The sequence below is a fragment of the Rana temporaria genome, chromosome 1 (assembly GCF_905171775.1).
Source record: "Rana temporaria chromosome 1, aRanTem1.1, whole genome shotgun sequence".
NCBI lineage: Eukaryota > Metazoa > Chordata > Amphibia > Anura > Ranidae > Rana > Rana temporaria.
This window is the reverse complement of record NC_053489.1, coordinates 645,179,220-645,205,289: the sequence shown is the minus strand read 5'-3', so window position 1 is coordinate 645,205,289 and position 26,070 is coordinate 645,179,220. Positions and strand designations below refer to the sequence as shown.

Genomic DNA, 26,070 nt, shown 5'->3' with positions numbered 1-26,070 from the left:
CATCCTGATCACCACCTTAACAGCATCTTGATAATGACATACCAGCGTACTGATCAACACCATGCCAACGTCCTGATCAATGCCATACTAGCGTCTTAACACCATATCAGCATCTTTTCCAACACCATAATAGAGTCCTGATGAACACTATACCAGCATCCTGATCACCACCCCATACCAGCATCCTGATCACTGCAATACCAGTGTCCTGATCAACACTAAACCAGCGTCCTGATCAACACCCCATACCAGTATTCTGATCACTACCCTATACCAGCATCCTGTTCACTGCCATACCAGCATGCTGATCACTGCCATACTAGTGTCCTAATCGCTGCCATACCAGCATCCTGATGCCCTCCCTATACCAGCATCCTGATTACTGCCATACCATTGTCCTGATCACCACCACACTAATGTCCTGATCACTACCATACTAGTGTCGGTGTCAACACAGCCAGTGTTGCCAATTGTTTCCATTGTCCTGGTGCTCCAGGACCACACAAATGTGGCAGGTAGTCAGGAAATTAGATGCATAATTTATTTATTTAGAAAGCCTTAAAGTGATACTAAAGGTCTATTTTTTTAAAAAATAATGTCATACTTAGCTCTGCTGTGCAGCTCGTTTTGCACAGAGTGGCCCTGAACCATGTCTTCTGGGATCCCTCAGCGTCTCTCGGCTCCTCCCTGCATCAGATATCCCCCTCTGGGGAGAGCTTTCCCAAGGGGGTTACCTTGCGGGCGTGCTCCCGAGTCCAAAATTTGAGTCCATAGACACGAATGCCGAACTCGGCCCCGCCCCTCTGCATCCGCGTCATTGGATTTGATTGACAGCAGTGCGAGTCAATGGCTATGCTGCTATCAATCTATGCAATGAAGAGCCGAGAAGAAGACTGGGCCGAGATCCATCACGTTCTCGATGCAGGACTTTCGAGGGCTCAGGTAAGTTAACCGAGGGGGCCGGATATTATCGCATGTTTTCTTCACCTTAATGCATAGGGTGCATTAAGGTGAAAAAACAGGAAGGTTTACAACCCCTTTAAGGTGCTTCTTGGATTTTGGGTCTCTATGTGTGGCTTAAATGTGAAAAAGTCTCACACATGTGGAATCCATATATTCCAGAGGAGTAGCAGAATGTATTTTCGGGTGTAATGCCCATTCCGTGTTTTTAAAATCTCTTAAAAATTGACAGCTTTGTGTAAAAAAAAACAAAAAAATAATAATTTCTTTCCACAATTCAAAAGACTCCTTATACCTCATAGAAAATACCTTGGAATGTTTTCTTTTTAACATGTGGATGTTTTGTGTGTGTTTCCACTATCCTGGTGCTCCAGTAATTCAAAAAATGTCATAGATGATCAGGAAATTAGATGTGAATTTATGCAGCTAGAACCCCTTAATGTGCTCCTTGGATGTTGGGGCCAGGCTGTGAAAAAGTCTCAGGCCCCGTACACATGACCGAGTTTTTTCGGCAGAATTCAGCCAGAAACTCAATCGGAGCTGGATTCTGCCGAGAAACTCGGTCGTGTGTACACTTCTCACCGAGGAAGCCGACGAGGAACTCGTCGGGCCAAATAGAGAACATGTTCTCTATTTCCTCGTTCAATGAGGAAAGTTGGCCCGCCGAGATCCTCGGTGGCTTCAACACAGAACTCGACGAGGAACTCGATGTGTTTGGCACATCGAGTTCCTCGGACGTGTGTACGGGGCCTCACAGATGTGGTATCGCCATACTCAAGAAAAATAGCAGAATTTGTTTTGAGGTGTAATCTTATGCCTGAGCCCTTTCATTTAGGGCCTCAAGAATTGAGATAGGCAGGCAGAATATAAGGATTGATCAATTTTTAAATATATATACACAACATAGTTTGCAGACTGTGGGGCAGATCCACAGAGCGAGTACGCCGGCGTATCTACCGATACGCCAGCGTACTTTCAAATTACCTGCGTCGTATCTCTGTTTTGAATCCTCAAAACAAGATACGACGGCATCTGGGTTAGATCCGACAGGCGTACGTCTTCATACGCCTTCAGATCTAAGATGCAATTCTTTGGCGTCCGCTGGGTGGCGTTCACGTCGTTTTCCACGTCGAGTATGCAAATTAGCTATTTCCGACGATCCATGAACGTACGAGCGGCCGTCGCATTTTTTTATGGCGTCTCTAGTCGGCTTTTTCCGGCGTATAGTTAAAGCTGGTATTTCGTCGCATATAGTTAAACCTGCTATGTTAAGTATGGCTGTCGTTCCCGCGTTTAATTTGAATTTTTTTTTTCGTTTGCGTAAGTCGTCCGTGAATCAGGATGGACGTAATTCACGTCTATGTTAAAAAAAATGACGTCCTTGCGACATCATTTAGCGCAATGCACGGCGGGAAATTTAGAAACGGAGCATGCGCAGTTCGTTCGGCGCGGGGACGTGCTTCATTTAAATGAAACACGCCCCCTACTCGTCGATTTGAATTACGCGCTGTTACGCCGCCAGAGATAGACTACGCCGCCGTAACTTACGGCGCAAAATCTTTATGGATTCGAACCAAAGCCGGGTAAGTTACGGTGGCGTAGCGTATCTCTGTGGATCTGCCCCTATAACTTTTTCACAGAATAAATAATTTACACCTATATATTTTTTCCATCAAAGAAATGCAACAGAATACATTTTGGCCTACATTTATGAAGAAAGATTATTTATTAGAAATATATTTTATAGCTGAAACTAAGAAAGTGTTTTGTTTTTTTAAATCAGTCTCTTTTTCATTTATATCAGATGTAGCAAAAAAAAAAAAAAAAGAAGAACAAAAAACCCAGTGGTGATTACATACTACCAAAAGAAAGTTCCATCTGTCTCAAAGAAAAATATATAACATTCGTTAGGGTAGAGTCCAGTTTGGCTGAGTAATTGTCAAAGTGTGACAGCAATACATCTGAAAAATGGTCAGGACTGGAAGGGAATTTAACAGTCTGGACTTGAAGTGGTTAAAGGAGATTTTTTTTTGCCTGTTTCCTTTCACTAACGGTCATATGGTAGTCACCCGCTACAAGGGATTACTTTAAATAACAATTGATGAGTAGGGATGAGCTTTGAGTTCGAGTCGAACTCATGTTCGACTCGAACATTGCCTGTTTGCCGAACAGCGAACTATTTGGGGTGTTCGCGGCAAATTCGAAAAGCCGCAGAACACCCTGGAAAAGTCTATGGGAGAAATCTAAAGTGCTAATTTTAATGGCTTGTATGCAAGTTGTCATAAAAAATGTTTGGGGACCTGGGTCCTGCCCCAGGGGACATGTATCAATGCAAAAAAAGTTTAAAAAAAACTGCAGTTTTTTTCGGGAGCAGTGATTTTAATAATGCTTAAAGTGAAACAATAAAAGTGAAATATTCCTTAAAATGTTGTGCCTAGGGGGGGGGGGGGTGTGTAAAGTATGCCTGTAAAGCAGCGCTTGTTTCCCGTGCTTAGAAATGTCCCTGCGCAAAGTGTCATTTCTGAAGGATAAAAAGTCATTTAAAATCACTGCTCCCGAAAAAACTGCCGTTTTTAAATCTTTTTTTTGCATTGCTACATGTCCCCAGGGGCAGGACCCAGGTCCCCAAACACTTTTTTAGGAAAATAACTTGCATATTAGCCTTTAAAATTAGCACTTTAGATTTCAAACGTTCGAGTCCCATAGACTTTAATGGGGTTCTAAAGTTCACACAAACTTTTGCTCTGTTCGCAGGTTCTGGTGCGAACCAAACGAGGGGGTGTTCGGCTCATCCCTATTGATGAGACAATGAAACGCCTACCTGTCTTTTGCATATCTTCTGTTCTGATAATTCCATGAAACTTCCATGAAACTTTGACACATTTATTCAGAAGTCTTATTTCATCTTCTTTTAAATAAAGCAACTTAAGAAAAATTATGTAATTTACGTGAAGCTGCATTCATGCCTATCCATACCCGAACACAACTAAAAAACAGACAAGGTGACTTACTTCCCCCGTCCGGAAATTGCTGTTGCATGAAGACTTACAAATAGGTCTCATCCAAAATGTTCATCCTCCTCCGCCGTATCACGAAGCAGAAAACCTTCCCGACTTTTTTCATTACTGCATTGGCCATTAAAGTTCACGTTTTGCAGTCTTAATTACACATTGCGGGCACAATTGAGCACGGGTCACTGACTTCTAACTGGTTAAATTGTTCAATCTCATAACATCCTGCCTTCCCACTTCTTAAAACAAAGAGGAAATTTAATGATTATCATTTTCTGGATGATACCGAGTTGTTATGATATGCTGCTAGAGGATAGCGGGAGGAAATTAATATGGGCATTTAAATTACGCCAGCTATGTGTATATAATATGGTAAAAAAAAAAGAAAAGTGTTGCCTGCTTAAAGGGACATGACATTGAAAACTGAGAATTGGTGATCAGAACACACTGCAAACCAGAATTCAGTTCTGATAATATGTTTTAATTGCTGGTAAATTGGTGTCCTAGGAACACAATCTTATGAGCTTTGTGAACATGCAGAATCTGTATTCCCTACCCTGACACTTGTAGTGTTAAATCTCAACTGAACTTTCAATAATAACTCCAGGTATGGATATTTTATACATTGTTACTAGGGATGAGCCTAATGTTCGAGTCGACCGGAAGTTCGAATTGAACATCGGGTGTTCGCCGAATAGCGAACAATTTAGGGTGTGTGCGGCAAATTCAAAAGCCGCGGAACACCCTTTAAAAGTCTATGGGAGAAATCAAAAGTGATAATTGTAATGGCTTATATGCAAGTTATTGTCATAAAAAGTGTTTGGGGACCCGGGTCCTTCCCCAGGGGACATGTATCAATGCAAAAAAATATCAATGCATAACATTTCCAAGATGCAACCATAATTTGTCATGAATATCAACAAATGACATCATACAGGTCATGTACATGAAGTCAATAATGCATGTATAAAAAACTAAGAGGAGAGGTGTCTCTTCTGTCACCATAGTCCTGCTTAAAGTGGTAGTAAACTCTGTACTACCACTTTAACCTACAGGTAAGCCTATAATATAATAAACACTTTTTAGGACAATAAATTGCATATTACCTTTTAAAATGAGCACTTTAGATTTCTCCCATAGACTTTAACAGGGTGTTCCGCGGCTTTTCGAATTTGCCGCAAACACCCCTAATTGTTCGTTGTTCGCCGAACAGGCAATGTTCGAGTCGAACAGGAGTTCCACTCAAACTCGAAGCTCATCCCTAGTATGGATACAGTAGGTACGGTTCTATGAATTAGGCCTAGACGGTCCCTTTGTGTGGGGGTATGTATAGGTATGCCTGTGAGAATGAGGTCGTAAATCACAGTTACATAACAAGGTTGCAAAGGTCCAGTTAGTTTGATTGTCAGTTAGTAGGAATTGCCAGAATACAAAAATAAAGATGTCAAGGAGCTATTTGATATATGTAAGTTTCCAAGGCAACATGAGCAAACTAACAAAAGTAAAAAAAAAAGGTCAAAAATAGTCGGTATAATAATAAGTACCTTGTAGGAGGTGGGAAGGGGGCCATTTTAAGTATAATTGTATAAAAATAAAGTTATCCTGTAGACTTATAGCCAGATTCAGGTAGAGTTACGCCGGCATATCAGTAGATACGCGGTCGTAACTCAGAATCTGCGCCATCGTATATTTAAGCGTATTCTCAAATTGAGATAAGCTTAAATGTTGCTAAGATACGACCGCCTGCGCCACCGTATCTTAACTGTCTATTTACGCTGGCCGCTAGGGGCGTGTACGCTGATTTACGCCTAGAATGCAGCCAATGTTAAGTATGGACGTCGAACCCGCGTCAAATTTTTTAATTTTTACGTCGTTTGCGTAAGTCGTCCATGAATGGGGCTGTTCGTAATTTACGTTCACGTCAAAACCAATGAGTCTTTGCGGCGTAATTTAGAGCATGCGCACTGGGTTACGTCCACGGACGGCGAATGCGCCGTACGTTCAAAACGTCAATTACGTGGGGTCATGCCTTATTGACATAAAACACGCCCACCTCTTCCCAATGTGAATTAGGCGCGCTTACGCCGGCACATTTACGCTACGCCGCCGTAACTTAGGACGCAAGTGCTTTGTGAATACACCACTTGCCTCTAACTTATGGCGGCGTATCGTAAATACGATACGCCGGCTCAAACATACGCCGCCCTACGTGAATCTAGGTATTAGACTTTTATTTTTTTTACTATTCTTCTCCTATGAGGCATGAAATCCACTTCTCTGCCCAGTGACATCATTATAGGGGCAAAAAAACAGGCATTTAGCATTTTTAGAAGGAAAGGTCAGTAGTCTCTTTACTTCTCTCAGTACAGGCGGTCCCCTAATTTCAAACATTTGACTTACAAACGACTCCTACTTACAAACAGAGGTAGACAACAGGAAGTGAGAGGAAATCTACTCCTAGAAAGGGAAATTCACACCTGTTAGGCCCCGTACACACGAGAGGATCGATCCGCTGAAATTGATCCGCGGAACTGTTTCAGCGGATAGATCCGCTGGTGTGTACGATCCAGCGGATATTTATCCACGGATATATTTCAGGCCGACCGATTTCCAGCGGATAAAAATTTCTTAGCATGCCAAGAAATCTATCCGCTGGAATCGGCTCCAGCGGATCGATCCGCTGGTCTGTACAGACTCACCGGATCGATCCGTCCGAATCCATCCCTCGCATGCGTCGTAATGATTAGACGCATGCGTAGATATCCTTATATGACAGCGTCGCGCACGTCGCCGCGTCATCATCGCAGCGACAACGCGACACGTCACCGCGGACGGAATTCCGCTGGGATTTTGATCTCCTGGTTAGTACAACCATGAGATCAAAATCCGCCAGAGGATTTATCCGCGGATACGGTCCGGAGGACCGTTTCCGCGGATAAATCCTCTCGCGTGTACCCGGCATAAGAGTTATTATGGGGAAAAAGGTGTCTCCTCTCCACTGATGCTTTATCACCAATACGATCGGAATTTCCTACTTGTTTGTCAAATTTTAATGCAACTGTACTGTCTCCCTCCATTTTGCAAAGTGCTGCGCATCTGGGTGGGTTCAGCGTGATGCAGCATCTGTAACACACATTCGGTCTAGATGCAAATGAAAAACTTGCATTGAAGTCAAAGTACAACAGTTCACAACAAGCCAGGTAGAAGAAGGCCCAACTGGGAAACACCCACAGATGACAACAGCATGTAACGGAGCAGGTCTCAGCCAATCTGTCTTAAGGGGTGAATGTGGCCTGACTGGTCCAAGCCGAAGTGGGGAGGTATCCAGAAGAGTGCTATGCTTTCCCTCCTTGTCTGTAAACTTTCCCTACTGCTAATAATGACCCTGACAGACGGATGACCTGTCCCTACACTACCCACATGCTAGAATGTGCACCATACCCAAGAGCTAGAGTCTGAAATAGACTCTGCTACACCTAAGATGGCTGCCAGAGTCACATGGGTGGCCAGCATCCACCTGGATGGCTGCCCAAGTGACCAAGGAAACCAAAGAGGAACCTTATTCTTCTTGACTTCCTCTTCCTCTGTTGAGCACCACCTGCAATGGAGAAAGTGGACTGCGCCTGCACACAAACTGTTGATGCTATACAAAGCCTTTATAATAATATCTCACACATATATTAGGGTCAATTTAGGCCAGAGCCAAATAACCTACTAGCAAGTCTTTGGTGTGTGGGAGTACCAGAAATGAACCCATGCAAACACAAGGAGGTACAGGTAGTACCTGGCAGCAATTCGAAATAAGGACCTTAGTATTAGGAGGCAGGAGCACCAACAACTAAGCTACCATGCTGCTGTTGCCTTATTAATGATATATAGTTATTGTTTACCTTTATTGTGTCCTCCCAATGAAGCAGTTTACCTTTAGATTGGTTACTAACAACACAACACTCTTAGCCAGTTAAGTGTTCTGTGAACACCCTCTACCCATGGGCATCCGCTCCATAGGGCAAGGTGGGGCAATTGACCCCCCCTGGAAAATCGAGAAGGTGTTGAAGAGTCTAGCGGCCGCGGGCTGTCTGAGTGGTCTCGGCCCGGATTTAACACAGGCACAGCGAGCAGAGTGAAGCTGCCTCCCCTCCGGTGTTTATGTGTACACAGGGGGAGGGAACCTGCTGTGCATGTGCCGCGCTAATGGCTGATCTGAGGTACTCAATGGGATGGGGGAGGGGGGTCCGTCTGTGCGGAATGGGGGGGGTTTGTGCTGAAGGAGGGGTCCATCTGTGCTGAATGGAGGGGTCTGTGAAGAATGGGGGGGTCTGTGCTTAAGGGGGTTCCATCTGTGCTGAATGTAGGGGTCTGTGCTAAAGGAGGGTCTGTAAATTCTCTAGGCTATATTTATATGGGCATGAAATGAAGCTGAATTATCTCAAGAGCTATTTCACACTGCCAGCTGACCGCGTTATCGGTAAAGCGCCACTAAAAAGCGGCGCTTTACCATCATTTTGGCTGTGCTATTCGGCCCCTAGCTGGGCGCTTTTAACCCCCGTTAGGGTTTTAAGAAAGGGTTAAATGCGACTGTGTATCACCGCTGCTGAAGCGCCCCCCTCTGAAAAAATTTCAGCGGATGCCCATGCCTCTACCTCTACCTCCCGCCTGATTTAAGTTCAGTTCAATGAAAGGCCACAGTTTAGCTTTGACTTGGAGGAAGCAGCGCCAGATACCAGCGGGGCTGTAAGCACATCTTCTCTCAGCTTGGAAAAGTTCTCACAAACATCGGACTGACCATGAGAGGGGAAAGCAGAGCTTTTAACTCGGCTGAAGCAGAATTGATTCATCCGTGGTTTGCTGATGAGCTGCTCTGCGAGCAATATGAAGTAATCCTTCGAACACAGAGACTTGCTGAGCCAACAGCAGCACATACCATAGAAAATCTGCTGACCTCAATACGTCCAGAAGCGAGCTGTGGTGGATACAAATGGAAGAGATTTTGCTGGATCATAATAGCAATGAACCCAGATGTATTTACAGCTTCAAACAGACTTGGATTAGGTAGTTTAAAGGTACAGTATGCTTAAAATGTTATGTCATTTTAGAATCTCCAGCAACTGTAAAGAAAAAAACAAAAAAAACTGTAAAGCCGTGTACACAGGATCGGTTTGTCCGATGAAAAAAGACAGATGGACTGTTTTCATGGGACAAACTGATCGTGTGTGATCCCCATCGGTCTTTTTTCCATCGGTGTAAAAAAATAGAACATTTTCTACATTTTTTCTATGGATAAAAAAACAATAGGAAATTCCAATCGTCTGTGTGGAACTCCATCAGAGAAATATCCACGCATGCTCAGAATCAAGTCGACGCATGCTTGGAAGCATTGAACTTCATTTTTTTCGGCTCGTCGCAGTGTTTTACGTCACCGCGTTTTGGCACGGTCGGAATTTAGTCTGATAGTGTGTATGCAAGACTGATGAAAGTCAGCTTCATCGGAAATCCGACGAAAAAATACATCGGATTTGATTCCATCAGAAATCCGATCATGTGTACGCGGCTTTACCGTTCCGGGTTGGTTTACGCTTGCTCACAACTCAAAGCCAGGCACAAGCCCTGGTCGGCACTGGAGGAACACTTTAACCACATGAGTACCAGCCTGTATGTACTTTTTCATTACCAGGTCATTTTTATTTTTTTAGAGCTTTGATTGTTTGACTGATAATTACTCATTCATGCAACAAACTGTACCCATATTACATTTATATTATTTTTTGAGACAGGTCTTGCTTACTTTTGGTGGAGCAGTATTTAATTAATTTATATATATATATATATATATATATATATATATATATATATATATATATATATATATATATATATATATATATATATATATATATATATATATATATATATGGCTTTTTTTCAGGGGGAACTTGGGGGAACTCAGTTCCACCACCTCTGGCTCAGACCCTTTGGTGACTGCTCACCACAATCACTTGTAAACACAGAAGTCTGGTTTCTGTGTTTACAAGTGACAGCTCTGCACTCTGTGTGTAACCCCCTGAACTCTGCACTCTGTATGTAATGCAATCCTGGTATTTAATGCCCCTTTAAGACCCTTCTACTGTTTGTGAAATCTGAACGGGGTCGTGGTTGAGTTCCTGCACCTATTTTCTGAGAAAAAAAGCTCTGTATATATATATATATATATATATATATATATATATATACATACATACACACACACACACACATACACACACACAGTGGCCTATGGAATGGAGTGGGAGAAACACGAGTCACAGGGGTGAGAATTTTCATAGAACTGTTGGATAGCAATTTAAACAAACTTAGGTTTACATTTAGTTTTTCATCTAATTCCAAGGTTGTACATTCACAATCATGTTTACAAAAGTGTCAACATAAACCCTTTTTACATCTGGGTCCCAAAAGTTAAGTTGTAGTAACAATAATTATAACCAAAATTATATTTTATATAATGAAAAAATGATTAATGCTTGTGCACATATTTACTCTAAATCTCCAATACTAACTTATTTAAAGCCCAACTCCAACCATCAAATTTTTTCCCCTAGTAATTGGACCATGTCCGCACAGTAAAGGTTAAATGCTAATTTATGTCCAGGGGAACAATAAAAGAAGATTTACTTACCTGATCCCCTACTGCTAGACCTGTTCCTGCAGTTTCTTCTCCACAATGCTCTACCAGTCTAGAGACCTAAGGACAGTCCTGAGCATGGGGGAGCACCATCTACCCAGAGGAGCAGAGGATCGGGTAGGTAAAAGTGTTTCTCTTCTCCCCTAGGCAAAGCTTTTGTGGACTTTTCGTCCGAATTTCATGGATTTTAGCATTCATTTTAACAAATGCGCGAAATCCGAAAGATCCGACAGAGGGGGTTCTAATATTGTCAGTCATAGCCTGCCAGCCGTAGCTCAGCTACATAACACATGTATCTGCCTTAGCTCCCTTTGCCGGAACACCGCTCCAGGAAACAACTACTACTTTGCTGCTAAGACTTCCTACAACAACTGCAATGCTGGGAATTACCTTCATGCCTTGAACATCTTGTACCATGGACATTCCATCTCCTGCTTGAAGATACAGTATCTACAAACGGATAAGTAGTCATTCCTTCACTTGTAGTTCTATAGGAAGAGCTAATGCTAATGTTTCATCTATTACAATTGCAGTATTACAAATACCGTGTGGATATTACTATATCCTCTGGGAGATACTATTGTTCTAAAGTTTAATGCAAAGGAGTTCATTAAAGGGACAGCTACCTCTAAATTACTACAGCAATATTTAGTTCACGTATGTTACTATATATTCCTGAGCTATATTGCCTCTTACTTGTAACCATTGCTACATCTATAATAACAGCTCATGTCTGCAACTATAATTACCTGAGCTATACTACCTCTCATAAGCAATAGTATTATATCTACAAAATTACCTCAAGTATGTTACTATAATTACCTGAGCTACATCGCCTCTCATTCGCAAGTACTACTACTCAACTAAAGTACCTGTTATATGCAAGAAACAGTTGTCACTACAACTTCTAATTACTACAAGCCCAACATAAGTACAAATCCTCATAGGCCTTGTCCTAATTGTCTGAACATGTTCGCTCTAACTTTTCTATGCTAGGGGTTGATGCTATTCCATAGCATCTCCCCTAGTGGCCTTAATACATCTCTACATGCTAAGGTGATATGATGTAGAGAACCCCCAAACTCCTGTTACGAGGAGAGATGCCTGGGGTCCCTTACTGATAATCACATGCATGTAGTGGTGTATTGGGATATTGACCTTGAACTATACATTTTAAGCTTTGGTCGCATGTTGTAATGCTTCCAAGCTTAGTAGCTCAACGTTTTTCTTTATGTGACACAGAGATGATGTATAGATCCCCCAAACTCAGAGGAATGACGCCTAGGGCCCAATACTGAGTTGTCGCATAGAGAATCGCATTGAAATCCTTGCTATCCGCAGTTGTGGTTCACTCTGTGAACCACAACTGCAGATAGCCATGGCATGTTGCGCCAACATGCCATGGCACCATTTTATGAGATTGACCGGTCCGGTTTACAAAAACTGTTTTAATATTACATGACATAACCAGCACCTAATACATGACCAAACAATAGTATGTGTCTCCATAATAATAGTCTATTCCTATATACAGGAAGACATAGTGTCTTCAGTCCCTGCCATCTGCCTTCATAGCACTTGTCTCCTGCTAGTAAAAGTTCTATTTTAATCAATGTTCTCCAATAGCTGCGTAGAGATTTTCAATAAGCAGCCTATGTTTTTGGCTGGAGTTTTACGGTGTAAATTGGATTTCAGTCAATACACTAGAAATCTGGAATCACCAAGAAGGAACAGGAAATTTACTGTGTGCATACATTATATGACATCCGGGTTAAAGGGTCAGTTCACTTTTTTTTTTATCTGCCTATGCAGGTAAGGGACGCTTAAAGAAAGAAAAAAAGAAAACTGTGCAGCTTTGACAACAGTTGAATAATGTCCTTGCTATAGGTATAGGCTATGTACATACCTCCCAAATCTTACCAGGAAAACTCCCAGAGGTGGCATTATCCACCAGATGGATGGCGACTTCAAAGCAGAACTGCAAAGAATTCAATATCACCAGCGTGCCATGTTCAAAAATGCAAAATGGCCTTTCTTTCACCACCCATATATCAAGGCCACTGAGGACCTCTTCCTCAGGCAGTAGGGAGAAAGAGGTCCATCACTACTGTCTGGGGAAGAGGTCCTCAGTGGCCTTGAAACTTTGCTTTTTGTGGGTAATGAATAAATGCCCTGTTTGTTTTTTTGAATATGGTATGCTGATCATGCACTGATTGCATGAGACTTTGTCAGCAAATCAGGGATAGCTTGCATCAGCATGGAGAACATTAGCAATCTACAGCAAAAACCCAGATAGTTTATTTATGACCACAAGTACACTTGGCCAGAAAATATCCACTATAGTTTTAGAAGAGCATACAGACAAACAGATGTTCCCCAATTGGACCAGAAACTCCCCTAAGGAGCCGCAAAAACTGGGATTCCCCACCTAGCAGTCAAGCATACCGAAGTTTCACAAGCACCCCATAGTCAGAGAACAGGACTAAGGACTTATGCCGCATACACACGATTGGGCTTTTGCCTGACCAAATCACATCGGAATTCCGACGGAATTCCATCAGAAAAAAATAGAACATGTTCTATATCTAAACTCCGATGGAATTCATCCGAATTTCTGATGAAAAAACTCTGATGGGGCTACACACGATTGGAAAATATACGAAGGAATAGGACAAAATGAGCATGGATTGGCAAGACATTTATTTTAGTTTTTGGATAGAGCAATTGAGGATCAGAAGCTATGTCTCTGTTATTTTGACCTGACTTCCATTTGAACAAATTTGGCACAACTGGATGTTCACCCCCTATGTACCAGACCATATTTTACATATCAGCAAAATGCCAATTGGTTTGCCTACAAAAGTTATTACTACAGTATGATACCACAGACATGCATACACTGCTTTATGAGTCAAACAAGGAATTTAGTATTTTGTCATTGCATTATTTTGAATTTATATGTAATTTAAAGGGAAAGAATTAATAAATGAATACTCATAAAATGGGCTGTCAACACACCATTCAGATACAACCCATACTTCCACAATTTTTTTTAATGCAAAGCACCACAACCCAAAGAAAGATCACATCTGCGCACTGTGCTGCACCATAATGAATGTGCGATGCTTTGTGCTGCATTGGGAGTGGAGGTCTCAAGGAACAACAAGGCCCTTGTTCCTTGTTTGCATCATGTCAATTGTTTGACTGTTCTTCACCATGACCAAAGAGACCGCAACTTAATTAAAATAATTGTAATTTGTAGCACAGCTAATTAATTGTCACAGAGATTATAACACTAATGTGTGCCTAATTGTTTTGTATAGGGGAATGTTTTTTTTTTTTACAATGCTGATCTCTATAGAATGCCAATAGACTAGTGTTTCTTTCTAAAAATAAAAACTGCCCTATGTTTTTTTTTTTTTTACCTTATACTGGCCCCTGCCAAATCGTCCAGCTGCAGAGTGGTAATACAGAAAAGTGTTTGGGGGGAGGGACTCAGGAAAACATGCTCCTCCCACTTTGAAACATAGAGGAGGGGTGTTCTGGTGACTCTGCTCACAATAGTAATAGACATTCCCCAGTTAAAAGGGAAACTAAAAACTGGATTAGTTCACCTTTACCGAAAAACTGTCTATGCAACTTTGACCAAAGTTAATGTATAACTAAAGGCAAAACTTTTATTTTTATGGATAGAGTGGAGAGGGATTGGAGCACTTGTCAGTTTTTTATTGCTGTGTCGCAGAAGATTTACCCTCTCTATATGTCCTGTTTACAATTATCATTGAAAGTGAAATTAAAAGAAAATACCAAATTCTGGGTTGTCCCCAGAAAAGTAATAGATGGGAAATCTTCTAAGGGAGGCACTGGTTCTGATGAACTGGGGCCCCACAAGAAATTCCCTTAGTTTGCAGGGATTTTCTCTCACTTCCTGTTTGGCTATGGGACAGGAAGTGAAGGGAAATCCCCACAATGGAACACAGATGGTGAAAATAAATCTGACAGACGTAATAATCCTTCCTTACTCTATCTAAAAATGAAAAAAAAAAAAGTTTGCCTATAGTTCTACTTTAACCACTGCCCGCCCAGCCTATAGCAGATTGAAGGCGGGGAAGTGGTTCTGTTATCCTGACTGGGCATCAAACTAGCCTAATAAAGTGAGTCGGACCGCAAGGCCACCATAAGCCAAACACTTAGTGGTGTTCAATGCAAAATAATCCCCCTTTGGGAAAACATTATCACCAAATTCCAATGAAGAATGAAGATGAAAGACTTCCACCAAACTTCAGGGTGCACAGAAAAGGGCAAACCGACACCCAGTGCCGTCGATCTGCTTACCACATAGATATGAAAACAGGCATGTAATCATATGATGCAGAGGCTCAATGGTGGATGGCAACACTTCAAAACTTGGTATACAGAGTTAAGCTTGATCCAAAATCACCAGTACCAGAACATCAGAACTCATATAGATGAATGGATGTATGGTGCAGTCATCAACAAGGAATTAACCAATAGGAAGAGGAAAGCAATAATAGTGAAGCCCGTAAGGTAAAATGCATCTTATGATATCTGTAACGGAACGTCCCACACTCCGCTTGAGTGATTCTGTCATATACCGCTTCCTATCAGTCTGGATATAGATATCAGATATTCCAGCTGCTCACAAGCACACGAGACGAGACTTGTTTGTCTGCTGAATATGGAGTCTTTATTAGAACCAAGAATACAACCTTATATACAGTTAAAGAGGAGGTAACCAGAACATAAATTAACATGAGCTAATTAACTAATCATTTACCCAGACTAGGTGACTCAGATATGACCTTTCATGGTAGACGTCACGTCAGCATACAGCTCACAAAGAGCACCGTTCCCCCAAATGCCAGGGCCCATGATCGCAAGGCAAGAGGCTAGCATTCAGTCCCCTTCAAAAGCCTCTGTCCCGGGTGAGTCTGTCAAAATATTCATTTAGGATGAAACATGTCAGGCTGGCTGATGCAAGCACGCTGAGAGCCGCAGAGTTTTTTTTGAGTCATGATGTCCTTTTATACCTGTAAGTAGATTACCAATAAATCTTGTGTTTTTACTGTACTTACCTGTAAACCAAGTTTTGAAGTGTTGCCATCCACCATTGAGCCTCTGCACCATATGATTACATGCCTCTTTTCATATCCATCTGCTAAGCAGATCGACTGCACTGGGTGTCGGTGTGCTCTCTTCCGTGCACCCTGAAGTTTGGTGGAAGTCTTTTATCTTAACTACTTGCCGACCAGCTGCCGCAGTTATACGGCGGCAGGTCGGCTCCCCTGCGCGAGAGCACGTAGCTCTATGTCACCTTGTGAAGCGGCCACTAGGGGTGCGTGCGCCCTGCTGGAGGCACGTGCGCGCGCCCCCTGCTCGTCCCTGATCCCGATGCGCGTGCCCGGCGGGTGCGATCACCACGGGGCACCTGTGATCGCTCGTTACAGAGCGAAGACTGGGAGCTGTGTGTGTATTTCTCCCCCTGACGGTCCTGTCAGGGGGAGAAATGCCTGACCGTCTGTTCATACAATGTAGCGATCAGTCATTTCTCCTAGTGAATCCACCGCCCCCTACAGTTAGAACACACCCAGGGAACATACTTAACCCTTCCCCGCCCCCTAGTGTTAACCCCTTCCATGCCAGTGGCATTTTTATAGTAATCCAATGCATTTTTATAGCACTGATCGCTATAAAAATGCCAATGGTCCCAAAAATGTGTCAAAAGTGTCCGAAGTGTCCGCCATAATGTCGCAGTACCGAAAAAAAAATCGCTGATCGCCGCCATTACTAGTAAAAATAAATAAATAAAAATGCCATAAAACTCCCCCCTATTTTGGAAAACGCTATAACTTTTGCGCAAACCAATCAATAAACTTTTTACGAAAAATATGTAGAAGAATACTTAGAAGAATACGTATCGGCCTAAACTGAGGAAAACAGTTTTTTTATATATATTTTTATATATTGGGGGATATTTATTATAGCAAAAAGTAAAAAATATATATATTTTTTTCAAAATTGTCGCTCTATTTTTGTTTATAGCGCAAATACTAAAAACCGCAGAGGTGATCAAATACCACCAACAGAAAGTTCTATTTGTGGGGAAAAAAGGACGCCAATTTTGTTTGGGAGCCACGTCGCACGACCGTGCAATTGTCAGTTAAAGCAACACAGTGCTGAATCGCAAAAAGTGCTCTGGTCTTTGACCAGCAATATGGTCCGGGGGTTAAGTGGTTAACTCTTCATTGTAATTTGTTGTTATTTGGACTGCCACATACACACCATTTTCATTATTAGCGCTGCACTTTGGACTATTATATTTTGTGTTTGAATTATCTACAAACTGCTAACTGCTTTCTATTCAATTTTAATTTCTATAATTATTGTTAGCGCAGATATTTGTTCACCCTGCTTTAAAAACATTGTCACCTCCTGAACCTCCGGCAAATCATCTCCGAATAGCATTTGCATACTATCACTGATGTCCACGATGACGTAAAACGTTGGCAGCCAAAAACACAAAGAATGGATGCAAATGTGGAAAGAGAGGGAACCCTGGTTCACTCAGATTAAAGATTGAGTTTACCAAATGATGGCAGAAAAATTAAACATGAACAGGAAAACGTGGTACAGTGGTCAACCAACATTGTTACTTGGAGTGGAGGCTCTAAAAAGATTATGGAAATCTGTTCAGAGGAAAAGATTGGAACTTTGGCTTGACAAGCGGATTCTCCATCACGACAAATGCTCCTGCACATGATGGCCCAGATCCACGTACCTGAGCGCATTTTTCCGTCCGGCGTAGCGTATCTGATACACTACGCAGCCGTAACTTTCATCGTATTTTCTGTATCCTGAAAGAATTTGCACCGTAAGTTATGGCGGCGTAGTGTAACTGTCGGCGTAAGGGCGCACAATTCAAATGGATGAAATGGGGGCGTGTTTTATGTTAATACGTCTTGACCCGACGTAAATGACTTTTTTAACGGCGCATGCGCTGTCCTTGGGGGTATCCCAGTGCGCGTGCTCCAAATTAACCCGCAACAAGCCAATGCTTTCGGCTTGAACGTAATTCTACGCAAAGTCCTATTCGCGAACGACTTACGCAAACAACGTACATTTTTCAAAATTCGACGCGGGAACTTTACGCCGGAAAAAGCCTTATGGAAACGACGTAAAAAAATGCGCCGGCCGGACATACGTTTGTGGATTGGCGTATCTAGCTAATTTGCATACTCAACGCGGAAATCGACGGAAGATGAACGCCAGTCGGATCTAGCCCAGCTTCAGGCGTATCTTGTTTTGTGGATACAAAACAATGATACGCCGGAGCAACCTAGAAGTTACGCGACGTATCAATAGATACGCCGTCGTAACTTCTTCGTGGATCTGGCCCGATGCATTTAGTGTGAATTCCTGGCTCAGAAATCCATTCCAAAACTTGACCAACCACGTTATTTCCCTGACTCAGCACCCTGTGACTTTTGGTTGTTTCAAAAATTAATAAAAACATCTTAAAAGGATACAGATGACATTCTGGACATCAAGACAATGCACAGCGTTCCGGAAAAAACTAATTCCAGGAATGTTTCTGGCAGTGGCACATCGTCTGGAAAAGTGCGACATTTCACAAGAGGACTACTTTTTACCTTGTATTTTCTGCTATGTTTTCCCCAACATGAACCACACTTTACCGTTCCTCCGCGACAGCCTGCATTAAGAGCGTGTTCCGCAGCAGAGAATGTAAAATATAAAACCTATCTAATTAAACGCGGTGACATTAATTGCACATGAAAGGAACGAGATGGAGGGAGACAAGAAATGTACTTATTAGCACAAACATTATTAGAAATGGAAGCAAATCAAATTATTCAGCTACGCGAGGACGTGCCACTAGCCAGGGAAAAAACAATATTCAGCGCGGCTAAATTATTAATACGGCGGAAAGCGTCAGCACTGAGTTATTGAAAGACACATGCCATCTCGTGATACTAGTGGTAGAAACAGCGCAACACAAATTTCACGATGAAATAAATAATGGCTTATTTAATAAAAAGAAATGAACGCCCTTATTGCCTTGGTTATATTTGCTTACTTTGATTGCAAAGTCTCTCTTTTTACTAGGGATGGCCCGTAATTTTTATTTGTTTTATTTTCAAAGGAAAACTACTGTATAAGTGGCCAATTTACATTTGCGTGGCGCATTAGCACACGTTATGTCACACAATAACGTGTTGCATTAGGGCAGCTCATTGAAATCAATGGGCTTCCCATGCACCAAAACATCCCAAAAACCAGACACAATTGTTTTTCCACAATGCAATGTAAGGCACTATGGTGCATTGTAGCTTGTGTGTTATCTCAGTGCAATGTTTAACCACTTCAGACCCAGACCATTTGGCTGCCCAAAGACCAGAGCACTTTTTGCGATTCGGCACTGCGTCACTTTAACTGTTAATTGCGAGGTCGTGCGATGTGGCTTCCAAACAAAATTGACATCCTTTTTTCCCACAAATGGAGCTTTCTTTTGGTGGTATTTGATCACCTTTGTGTTTTTTTGCGCTATAAACAAAAGTGTCAATTTTGAAAAAAAAACAATATTTTTTACTTTTTGCTATAATAAATATATAAAAAATAATAATTTTTCCTCGGTTTAGGCCGATACGTATTCTTCTACATATTTTTGTTAAAATAAAAACGCAATAAGCTAATATTTTAGTATACGCGTATAAGTTATAGCGTCTACAAAATAGTTTTATGGACTTTTTATTAATAATTTGATTATTACCAGTAACGGTGGCGATCAGCAATTTTTGTCGTAACTGCGACATAATGGCGGACACATCGGACACTTTTGGAGCTATTTTGGGAACATTCACATTTATACACCGCACATTTACTGTGTAAATGACACTGACAGTGAAGGGGTTAACCTGTAGGGGGCGCTGAAGGGGTTAACTGTGTCCTAGGGACGTGTTTTAACTGTGTGGGGGTGGGGCTACGGGTGACACAACAGTGATCACAGCTCCCGATCACAGGGAGTGTCATGCCACTAGGCAGAACGGGGAAATGCTTGCTTACATTAGCGTTCCCTGTTCTTCCTCTCCGTGAGACGATCGTGGGACTCCTGGAGGACATCGAGTCCATGGGACCCGCGGTCACACTCACACAGCTCACAGTGGGTGCGCGCGCCAACAATGCCGCATCTTAAAGGCAACATACAGTTACGGCGATATGCCCAGCCGTGACATTCTGCCAACGTATATCGTCGTGCAGCGGTCGGCAAGGGGTTAAATGAAAAAATGGTCGGCAAGGGGTTCAATGTTAAAGGAAGAAAAAAAGCAATGTGTCAAAGCATGTAACATCTGTAGCTGTGCATTGCGGTGACAAGTGCATTCCCTTAACGGTTTTGGGTCAAATCTATTTTTTTGTTAATGCAGAATTTTACAGATATAAATGTAGCTCTTTCTGCTTAGCCACATGAGATGCCGAACAGCTGCCTGTTTGTTTACTTGGATAATTTTGCCTTGTGCCTTGTTTCTGGTAAACCTTGAATGCTTTGCTCCTCCCTCGAACTTCCTTTTTAAAGAGAAGGTCCAGCCCCCCCACGAAAAATTAAAAGTCAGCAGCTACAAATACTGTAGCTGCTGACTTTTAATATATGGACACTTACCTGTCCAGGGAGCCCACTATATCGGCATCCCAGCTGATCTTTGCATTGGCTGATGGGTGCAGCCGCCGCTATTCTTGGTAAGGGAACCCGGCAGTGAAGCCTTCCCACTTCACAGCCAGTTCCCTACTGCGCATGTGTGAAGAGTGCTGCGCTTACTAATTTTTCCGGTGGCGGAGGAAAGAGGAGGGGGCCAAACCTGTGGGGAACAGTACATGCGAAAAACATGTACATGTTCCCCCCCCTCCCCCCTTCGAAAGGCACCAAATGTGTCACCCGAGGTGGGAGGAGACAGATAAGCGGAAGTTCCACTTTTGAGTGGAACTCTGCTTTAAGCCATGCCTTTGCACGGTTTGCCAGATTCTTGTGCCCTTCTCCAGTCAATAGCTTACTGATTTGCATACCTGTACCTGCTTATCTCTACTACCACTTGTTACCAACCTTTGGCTTGTTCCTCAAGTACGCTTCTGCTTGATCCCAACCTCCAACCACTTGTTTCTGACCTTCGATTGTTTACTGACTATGCATCTGCTTGATCCCTATCTGCTATATTGGCTACTGGATCATAGCTTGCTCACCTCCTAGAGGAGAAATCCTGAGGACAGAAACCTGGCACTAACACGTAGCAAAACCCATTGCCACCATCTGGAGCTCTGGTGAATGCTGGAAGGTGCTTATCCCCCGGAACTTCAGGTGAGCCCACCTCATTTACAAGGGTAATCTACTTGTACGGTATACGTATCCAGCTGGTCGGTGGGAGTCTCTCTACTGTTATAGCTACTGGTCTCCAAGCCTGACCTATGATCGTGACATGTGGTCTCCTTGCAGAAGTCCAACATCCCCCCTAAAAATCATACAAATAACTCTCCAATTAACAAATCTCTGGATTCTACTGGTTCCACAGCTCAAGCTCTTTATCGGCAGGGGATGTATCAGACCTCTGCAGAGAAATACCACTCCACACAGAAATGAAGGATCTTTCCCTACAGCCTGCTGGCAGGACACAGACTTTTCTACTCAGGTTGTGGCTGGTTTATAAAGTTCAGTCAGACTTTAATGATTACAACCTCTTGAGTCTCAGCACAATTTATAAAGTGCTAGTATTAAGAGCTTTCAACCACTTGCCACCAGCTAACAGTACATTTACTGCTACTAGGCGGCACAGCCAGTACTTCCTGGTTTATTGACGCACATGCGCGTACTCCCTGATAGCCTGTGCTGTGATTGGACACAGCACAAATGTGTCAGCAGGTTAAAGCCAATGATTTTTGCCTATTTAACTGCTAATCAGCTGATTCATGGTCAAGCCTAAACAGATAACCTGTAGGGGCTTTTAAAGCATTGCCCATGGACAGTTGTGGGTACCAAACTGCGGCCATTTCACTGGCATATGCAATTTTAAAGGGTAACTCCAATTTTGTGGGAATAAAAATGTTGAAAAAAAAATATATATAGCATATACAATTTCTACACAAATCATGTTGTAATTGAATGTTATTAATAATGTAAATAATTAAAGTATAACTAAAAGCAAAACTTTGTTTTGGATAGAGTGGAAAAGGATTAGAAAGCTTGTCAGTTTTTATTACCGTCTGTGCCCCCATACCCTCTCGATTTGTCCTGTTTACTATTATCATTAAGAGGGAAAGTAGAAAAAAAATCACTAATTTTGAGTTGTCCCCAGAAAAGTAATAGAAGGGAAATCTTCCAATGGGGACACTAGTTCTGGTGGCCTGGAGGTTCCTTTAATTTGTAGGGATTTCCTCTCACTTCCATTTTTGGCTATGGGACAGGAAGTGGAAGGGAATCTCCACAATGGAACACATATGTCGAAAAAAAAAATCTGACAGGGGTTATAATCCTCCCTTACTCTGTCCAAAATAAAAACAAAAACAAGTGTTGCCTGTAGTTCTACTTTAATAATTACCTTTCCTTCTCATTCTGCAGCTGTCATTTTCTGTAAAATGCAATATGACAACCTGCAGGTGTTCTGTACACAGATGGTGTGCGGAACTCCCCCCCAGAAATGTAATTTCCTGTTTGTGTGATTGGCTCACTGATTTTCAAGTTACAAGTCAGATTTAAAGCACCCCTTGCAACAAAAATGCTATTTTTGGTGAGATACTCACATCTAAAAGGGATGTAGACCCTGCCACTTTTCTTATTATAACCTTGCAAGTGCAGCAGCTGATAATTATGAAATTACTACAATTCACATTCATGGACACAGACAAACTATTTCTTCAGAATAGCAAAAGGTAGTAATCTGCAACAAAGTTTGGTAAAGTCGAACTGAAGCCCAAAAATGTGAGCTGGCAGGCTTTTATTGCAGAAGAGACATGCCTGCTCACCATCTCCTCCAGCATTGTAAATTGAGCTGCACATGTGCAGCTCAGCTAACAGTGCTGGGCATTCTCCAAGTGTGCATGCACAGTAGTGACATCATCCCCCACCAGCCAATGAAGAGGCCCGAAGACTGGCATTTAGAAGAAGATGTTGGTGCGAGCGCACAGCCATTGGACAGGTAAGTATGGGGACATTAGTTCTGTTTTAAAATCCCTGCAATGTACATTGCTAACCCAGAAGGGAATGTTTTTTTCTCAACAGTGGAGTTATCCTATAAGTAGGGATGCACCGATACCATTTTTTTACAACTAGTACCGATACTGTTTTTTTTAGTACTCGCTGTTACCAATTACCGATACCTACCGCAACTGTTTTGTTTACACTTCAGCTGTCAGCAATGGTACAAAGCATTAAAAAGTGGTTTAAAAATTAAATATATTAAAAAAAAAATTAAATGTTGCGCTTTTATAAATGTGAAACATGTAAAAGGAAAATAATAATTACATGGAGAAGTAGAATAAGGAGTTTATTAAGGCTGGTTATAGTAAATTAAGGGTTATTAAGGGGTTAAACAGAGGAACATTTAACCACTTAACCCCCGGACCATATTGCTGGTCAAAGACCAGAGCACTTTTTGCGATTTGGCACTGCGTCGCTTTAACTGACAATTGCGCGGTCGTGCGACGTGGCTCCCAAACAAAATTGGCGTCCTTTTTTCCCCACAAATAGAGCTTTCTTTTGGGTGGTATTTGATCACCTGTGCGTTTTTTTTGTTTTTGCACTATAAACAAAAATAGAGCGACCATTTTGAAAAAAAATTATATTTTTTACTTTTTGCTATAATAAATATCCCCCAAAAATATATAAAAAAATAGTTTTTTCCTCAGTTTAGGCCGATACGTATTCTTCTACATATTTTTCATAAAAAAAAAAAAATCGCAATAAGCGTTTATTGGTTGGTTTATAGCGTTTACAAAATAGGGGGTATTTTTATGGCATTTTTATTATTATTATTTTTTTTACTAGTAATGGCGGTGATCAGCGTTTTTTTTTTTCGGTACTGCAACATTATGGCGGACACTTTTGACACATTTTTGGGACCATTGGCATCTTTATAGCGATCAGTGCTATAAAAATGCATTGGATTACTATAAAAATGCCACTGGCAGTGAAGGGGTTAACACTAGGGGGCGGGGAAGGGGTTAAGTATGTTCCCTGGGTGTATCTTAGATGATCTGTAGATGAATAAACAGAAAGATACAAAAAGAAACAATGTTTCTTTTTTATCTTTCTGTTTCAGCGGCTGATCAATGTTGTTGTTAAACATTGGTAGGACGCTTTTATTTTTACAGCTCCATTTGCCAGGATTTAATTTACACTTCAGCTGTCAACAGAGGAACCTCACTGACAGTTGAATGAGTCATTGGTTGTTAAAGACGTGGTGGCCCCGCTCCTTATCAGCTAATAATTTCTGTCTTTTTTTACATTTCAGCTGTCAATAGGGAAATCCCGATGACAGCTGAAAGAACCGAGCCTGAAAGTATCGGTTTTAGGTATTGGAGCATTTGCATGAGTATCTGTGCAACCCTACTTTTATGGCTTGGCATGTTGGGTATTTATTTCTTTGGCACAACCTTATCTTTTGTCTTGCACCAAATAATTGGGTAATATATTACATCTGTATGCACCAAAATTAACATTGGTGTATTTTTACCAAAAATATTGGTTTGTTAAACCATTACTCGCCAAGGCCTCTGCTTTCAGGACATATCTAATTTTTTTTTTTTTTTTTTTTTTTTACTATTCTTCAGGCATAAAATGTGCATTTTGACATGTGTGCAAAAAAAAATAAAGAAAAAATATCTCCGGAACTGAAGTCATGAACACATGACTTTATTGAAACGCATTTTTTTTTTAATATTTCAACTTGGCCGTTTCCTATACGGAGCACTCCATCCCGGTCTATTTACTATGGTACATTAATCGGGTCATTTCTTTTACTCAGAGCTGTTTGCAGCAGACAAACTGCCCCGTCGTCAGCCATTGCTCTTTGCAGGAAATAATCGACATTTAAGCGTGCCTTTCACATTCTGTGAACTACTGAAAGCCGAGCCTTAAGGTTGAATCCCTGGCTAACTTTTCGAGAGGCTGCAATGGGGCATTACGAGTTATTTAGCTGGAAAAGGTCAGTTCATTTATATTTTAGTAGTGGGAGAAGAGCCTGGGGAATAAACGGCCAGTCACAGCACCACCACTCCAAAATGTCTCCTAATACCGGCAACGCGGAAAATCACTAGAGCCGTCCCTCTGAGACGCCAGCCTCTGACAGCTTCATAAACAAAAAGAAGTGTATTTAGGATGGAGTAACAAGTCCAAGCTTTATATCCTGTCAGGGCGAGTCCCCGCTCCCTTTTGGTGATTTATCTACTTGATGTTTCATAGACGGTAGTTTCATTATTACTGCAATACAGAAAAAAGTTGGAGGAAAAAAAGTTGGACTTAAAGCTGAACACCGGCCTTCCCTTCCATCTTGTGCAGTTGTACAGGAACTGACAATTATTACTCCGATATCACAGCACAGCTTCTCACAGTGTGCATTAGAAGAGGCTTCATCTATCCACTTCTGCCCAACCTGACTGTCCCTGGACCACCCCTTTTGTTCATTAGCTCATGGAGGCTCAGCATCACCGGTGGGCATTACCTAGGGTGGTCTGCATGCAAATACAGCAACGCACATGTCTCCAGACTGACACCCACCCATCAAGGCATTTTGACATTTGCATAACTTCTCCCAAGAGCCAGGACATTGTTTATGTCAAGGCTGAGGATGCTTGAGAGGAGTACTTAAGCAGGGTGCTATGATGTTTTCAAGAAGCTATCTACAGTTCCCTGCTGCCCCCTCCCACCAGCCATGATCTGCCTATATTGCACGTAGAAGCAAAGAGACCCAGTGGTGCCATCATTGGTTCTAAAATAATTTATAATGAAAACTGAAAGGTTTGACTAAAAAAAAAATAATATTATAATGTTGATTAGGGAGGGACATAGTAAAGCCGACTAAACTTCAGCTTTAATAACACCATGCAATGAAGAGCAACTAAAATACTACATTGTGATAAAAATGGCATAGACTGCAGAGACAGAGACATTGCCTTGCTTCAGTCACCTTGAATATGTAGTTTGTAGGCAGATGCAGTCTACTTTCTCCACAACACGTGGCACTCTCCCACAGCAGCACTTTTGTTGGAGGAGGAAGTCAAGAGGAACAGGGCTCCTCTATGATTTATTTGGGTCATTGGCAAAACTATCGGATACCTTCTCCACAACAGGTGACGCTCTCCCGCAGTGGCATTGTGGTTGGAGGAGGAATTGAGGAGAAACAG

General features: G+C 41.9%; 1 protein-coding gene across 3 annotated transcripts in view; it reads right to left on the bottom strand.

The window, feature by feature from the left end:
- Positions 1-26,070, bottom strand: part of LOC120924528 (catenin alpha-2-like) — a 612,642-nt gene that overhangs the window by 403,028 nt on the left and 183,544 nt on the right. The window contains exon 1 of one of the 3 annotated variants that reach the window (XM_040335491.1): positions 8,621-8,894. The exons of the other annotated variants lie outside the window; for them this stretch is intronic. The gene's annotated coding sequence lies outside the window, so the exon portion shown is untranslated. Of the gene's footprint in view, positions 1-8,620; positions 8,895-26,070 lie in introns of those variants that run through there. 3 annotated transcript variants of the gene reach the window in all.